Source organism: Bos indicus x Bos taurus, chromosome 8 (assembly GCF_003369695.1).
Source record: "Bos indicus x Bos taurus breed Angus x Brahman F1 hybrid chromosome 8, Bos_hybrid_MaternalHap_v2.0, whole genome shotgun sequence".
Taxonomy (NCBI): domain Eukaryota; kingdom Metazoa; phylum Chordata; class Mammalia; order Artiodactyla; family Bovidae; genus Bos; species Bos indicus x Bos taurus.
Window position 1 is genome coordinate 91,127,908 of NC_040083.1, and position 6,000 is coordinate 91,133,907.

Consider the following 6,000-nt stretch of genomic DNA (forward strand, 5'->3'; position numbering starts at 1 on the left):
GAGAGACGCAAGTCCTGTGTCAAGGGCTTTATTGTTTCTCTGCATAAACTAGGAAGTATCAGCCTCTCTCTCTCTTTCACTTTCTTATCGTTGCCTCTGGACCGCCAGGTCCTGGTCCATTAAAGGACCCCAACAGCTCTCTATGTAAATTGGTGGAAAAAATGATAGAAAAGTCACCAGTACCTACAAGCAGACCCAAGTTAAAAGAGTGAGAAGCAGAATTGCATAACCTGTTAAATTCTTATTTAAGCCAACAAGAGGACTAGCACAATGATAACAATGCCTATTTGATAATTCAAGAACAATTCCATTATATTCATCAAAAATACCTATTTAAAAAGTCAACACATCAGTAGATTGTCAGCAATTGTTGTTCATCTTACAATGTCAACTCTGACCATATTTTGATGATCCTTATATGAAAAAGGATGTAATACAGAGTCTTAATTCATAGATTAATTCTTATTAAGAAAAAGATATTAACAATAAATAAGGGCTAAAATGAGTCAACTCTCTTACAGCAAGCAGCAAAGCACATTGTAAAATTTTAAGAAGTTACGTGGGTTAGAAAGTACTACAGCATTATGTTTAAGATGTGTCAAGTAACTAAAAATTCAGACCCTCTATTCAAATAAATACAGATTTTCTACCTGGTTAAGTCTGGTGATTTAATAATTATCAGAGAATGTGATAATAATAATAATTCATCAGACTTACTGAGTGTTTAGTGTTGTCAGTTACTCTAATAAGACTTGGCTTTTAGTATTCCCTTTAATTCTCACAATAACCTTGTGAAGTAGTGCCATTACAATATTTTTTAACAGATGATGAAACTGAGGATTAGAAACTTGGCAACTTGCCCAAATTCCCACAACCAGATGGTATGGAGCCAGAAGTGAAAGCCATTTATGTCTGAATCCAAAGCCAATGCCTCTGATTCCATGAAGGCCACAGACTAATTATGTATTTCATATTTCTGAGCTGAAGACATAGGATGCAAAATAAATTATGTGAATAGAATTTCAAGTTCACTGAGGGTAAATCACACTTAGAAGTTAAAAGAAGTCATAGAATATCATGGTTATTGAAAACTAGGGACCAAAACTGACTAAAAAGACAAAATTTACCTTAGTATGTCTCAGGACAAAGTTGACAGCTTCCTCAAAATATTCCAAATCTACTTTCTCCACTCTGAAAGGCAGGTCTTCATAGTTATAATAGACCAAGGCCACGGCACCAAAGCCATGACTGGCCAGGAGACTGGCCTGGATTTCAGTCAATCCACCAATACCACCAAACCAATCAATTACGCCTGGGAGATAACCGTCTTCTGGGAAGAAAACAAAAACAAACCCCACAGAACTGAGTATGAAGGGAAGGTGAGAAAAACAGAATACTGATAACACAAAGGAGAAATGCACCACAAATTTTAGAGTTAGGTATAAATTTCCAATAGAATCTCCACATTTTCAGCCTTGTATCTGGGGCAGAATTAAAGCTGATTGAATATATAATGAAGCATAATATTCAGAAGTTTCATTGGAAACCATGTTCATTGACAATGTTCAGTCTCTAGAATCAGGGCCCTGAGGACTCATAATGAGTCATTTCTATAGTGTTGGAGTAAAGAAAGCCATAGAAATTAGGCCATGGCTTCTTAACCTATAAAGAGATACACAAATAGGCATCAGGAAATCAGTGAAGGTCCTGAAATTATGTGCAAGACTATGTATGTTTATATGTACATTTTACGGATGAGCATGCCCACAGATTTAATTGGGTTCTCAAAGAAGCATATGGCTTTAAAAAGAAAAAAATGTATTGAAATGATTATCTTATCTAAAATCCTGACCTAACATTGCTCTGTTATACTCATCTGACTATACAGTGATGACATTTTACACCAAAATGGGGATGGTCAGGGTATCATTCTATACTTACTGTGTAGGCAGCTTGCTTCCAAAATACAGTAGAGCCCACATATTGAAAATACTTTATTATGCCCTTATTGGGGATATTCTATTATGGCATAAGTAATTTTAGCTAAGAAAGCCTGACCCTATCCATATCTGAGAAGAGGGACTTGGTTTAAAGGAGTATTGGGAATTTTCAAAACAAAATATTGCTATATTTTCTCACCTAGAGAAAAGAAGAAATAAAGTGATATTGAATATATCTTGGTTTAAAAATACTATTTGAATACGTGAATAGGAATGTTTTTGCATCTTCTAATTGACAGTACTTAAGAATGCTGAGCATCTTTTTCTGGAAAAATGTTGTTGAGAACTTCTTTGAGACTTGACTCTTTTGGCCCTACACAACACAACCCTTTTTTGTACCCCAACAAAATAAGCACCCAAATCAGGAGACCCAGCACACACAAGTCTAAGAGGGTTTATACCTCTTAGCACAACCTAAACCAGCACATAATCCCAAGGTGAAAGCCCTGCACAAATATTCAGATTCTTAACTGAATATTAGAGGCAAGGAAGTTTGTGTCACTTACTTCTTGATCCCTATACACAATAAAGTTATGCTAAATACTGAGTATAAAAAATTTCAAATTTACCCAAAAGAAGTGCATGGATCATGGTGAATTTGCAAAGGAAAGCTTTTTTCCCTTCTGTGCCACCTAAAACTCCATGTTGTCAGAAACTACCTCTAACACTTAGGGTCTCCTTGTCTCAGTTCTAGAAGGTGACTATTAGAAAAAAAAAATAATAGAGGAAATACATCCTGATTCCAGATCAAAGCTACCTTACACACATGTTAAACCTGGACCTACTGAGGGCTATTTCTAGGAAATTAACTTTGCTTCATCCAGCCCCATAATAAACTCTGAAAAATGTAGCAACAGATGTTTTGAACCACTTATTAATATGTTGAGATTACTATGAGAAATTATGATAAATTCTATAGCCATTAGGAAGCATGTTATATTAGCTGCTGGTTTATGGAATATCCTATAAATATGCAATATTTATGCAACTAAAGGGTATATAGTTCCTTTGCATCCTCTGTGTTTTTTACAATATTTCAATTCATTATATCATCAGTTTACTGTGGCAGTCAAGTAATGACCTATGCCTAAATTAAAATTCAGACATGACAGAACTCCCAAAAAAACCTGGGACACAGTTCCATAACAGGATGAGGGTCTTCAGATAGCCAGGTTTCACTGTGAATGAATTTCACATAAATCCAAAGCTATGGAAATTTCAAAATGCAGGCACTCTAATAAACTACTGCCATACCCTTAGGCTCCAGAATTGCTGAGATAAAGCCTGAGTTGGACTAAAGCTATCACCACATTCTTGTTCTGTTCGAAAGTTAACTCTGATTCTAAATCAGGAAAGGAATACTCTCTATATATCCATTTTTAAGACAAACTTCTAGGAGGAGAAGGGATTCAAAAGAGGGAGGAAAAAAGATGACAATAACCATGGTAATTCTATTCACCTAGAGGGAGAAAGCAGGCTCCCTGAAGGCAGCCTTCTTTGACTAGGATCCGGTGATACCAGGTGCTACATACCACCTCTACAAAATCAGACTGACATTTGGAGTACTGATGGCAACATGGGTTACCATTATGTCTGAATCATAAAGTTTAAATTGGACCTGCAAAGGGCTATTCATCACATCTCTTTTCAACAGTCTAATTAATATCTTCTCAGGTTTCAGGGACCAAAGGAGACCCATGGAGTAGACCCCTACATAATAACCTCCAAGAAAAGGTGCTTGCTCACCAACTTCATTGGCCCTATAGTTGGCTTGAGAATGAAACAAGTTCCCCTTTTCATCTTCCAGTGATTCTCAAAGAAGCTATATCTGAAATGGAGTCAGGCCTGTATCTTGGCTATGTTCTGGCTCATCAATAAGAGCACTTGCTTGGGTAGCTGTCAGCTGAACCACTGTTACAGTGTGGCATCTTGGATGATTCTTCAGTAATGCCTTCAGGAAACCTCAATACAGAAAGAAATATGGGAGAATGAAACAAGGCAGTGATAGTGTTAATGAAAAATAAACTGAACCAGGAATCAGGCTGCTTGGGATTCAGCCCTAACTCTTCGGTTAGTTAGCATATATCCTGATGTAATCTTCTAATTCAAGATCCCTAGGAGTGTTCAACAAATCTCTAGAAACTATAAAGCAAGGTGGTAAGTTTCATAAAAATAATGAACCAAGGTTGAGGAAGCAGCAGTCAAAATATGCATGAACGATATTAACACATCTAAGGAAGACATCACAATCTTCCACCTAGAGCCCTTGAAAAGTCAAGGGCAATGGAGAATAGGAGGGGTGAGAGGTGGGGATGAAAACAGGGAGAACTGATGAACATCTTTCTGTAAGGAACAGATGACTTCACTGCTAATCCCCTCTCTGAGTCCTGCAAACAGAATGCTTTGGCATCGAAAACTTTACCTCAAACGAACATGAAAAAGGATCTTTTCAAAAGAATGAGAATAAAGTGCAGAGGGAGAACAAGGAGACTGATATATATTGCTCCCTAGAAAAAAAATTACTTCATAGTTAGGATTTACAAAGAGTCGGACATGACTGAGCGACTGAACTGAACTGAAGCAAAACTAGAAACTGACAAGCCCTTCAGGTGGACAGAAGTGCTTTTTGTTTTCTTTTGTTTCTTTAAACTCATTAGATTGCCAAGAATGCAAAGAATCTAAATGAATTAAACTCTAGCAAGTGACAAGCTCCTCTTAGAAGATATTTTTACTCCTACACAATGACTTTCAGTCATGGCAAAGCAACAACAACAAAAAAAACCCATAGGGGAAAAATAGAGAAATCCACAGAAAATTTAATGTACTTTTAATGTATGTGCATGGGCTGGCTTGATAGATTAGAATTCTGAGAAACTCCAGCGACAGAGTAAGTCTCGCTCCAACTGCCAACCCTTTCTATAGGACTTGACAATGTGCTCAGGGACAATACATCAGAGTCAGAGCATGGACTTGGCTGAGAGAAATCCCCCTGGGACTTTGCAGGCCTTTATATAAAGCAAGGCAGCTGCCTTCCAAAAGATGGAGGCAGAGCAGCAAAATAGAGAGATATCCCCTGGATTAGAAAGCCAGGAGCAGAATGACAGAGAAAAGACATTTCCTTAGTTACCCTCCTTCCACAAGGATTGTAAATCAGAGATATATATTCCACAGTTAGAAAAGCTAGCAACATGACAATAACATACAAAAAAAAATCTCCAGAAGCTCACTGATGTTGAAACCCTAGGCTTTTCTAATGAGAAGGGCCTAATCCCCCAAATATTAGAAGCCAGTGTGTGCTGAATCAGATAAAGCCCCAACAAAGCCCATACCCAGCTCAACTACACATCAGATTGATCCAGCCCCTAATTCTAACATTTTGACAGGAGAATGCTCTTTTCTTGAGGCAAATATTACTTATTTTAGCTATTGCTTTTATTTTATACAAAATATCCAGGATACAAAAAATATATATATATATAGGCACAAAAGAAGCAGGAAAATTGACCCTTGATCATGAGAGGAAACATTCATTAGGAGGAGATACAGAAATATTCCAAAGGTTGGAATAATTAGATAGGAAATTATTTTCTTGGTAGAGATGGAGAAAGATCTTTTGTTTTTTAAATTGGAGTATAATTGGCATGCTGCAGTATATCAGGTCTCAAAGAGTCAGACACAACTTAGCAACTAAACTACAACAACATAATTGCTTTACAATATTATGTTAACTTCTGCTGTACAACATGAATCAGCTGTAAGTATACATATATCCCCGCCCTCTTAAGCCTCCCTGTATCCCATCTCACCGCTCTAGGTCGTCAGAGATCACTGAGCTGAGCTCCCTGTGCTATCCAGCAGCTGCCCATCAACTACATATTTTACATATAGAAGTGTATGTATCAGCTTCCTCGGTGGCTCAAGGTAACTTAATGACTAAACAAGAACAACAACAAACAAGTGTATATATCAGGCAGGAACTTTGATATAATAGAATGCTATT

At 37.1% G+C, this 6,000-nt stretch overlaps 1 protein-coding gene across 2 annotated transcripts in view; it reads right to left on the reverse strand.

Annotated features, from left to right (window-relative positions):
• The window catches only part of BAAT (bile acid-CoA:amino acid N-acyltransferase), a 39,613-nt gene extending 34,936 nt beyond the window's left edge, over window positions 1-4,677 (reverse strand). The window contains exons 1-2 of one of the 2 annotated variants that reach the window (XM_027550414.1): window positions 3,747-4,677; window positions 1,128-1,327 (exon numbers count right to left, since the gene is read on the reverse strand). The gene's annotated coding sequence lies outside the window, so the exon portion shown is untranslated. Of the gene's footprint in view, window positions 1-1,127; window positions 1,331-3,746 lie in introns of both variants that reach the window. The other variant, XM_027550413.1, reaches the window with a different exon arrangement.
• Window positions 4,678-6,000: the final 1,323 nt, after the last annotated feature.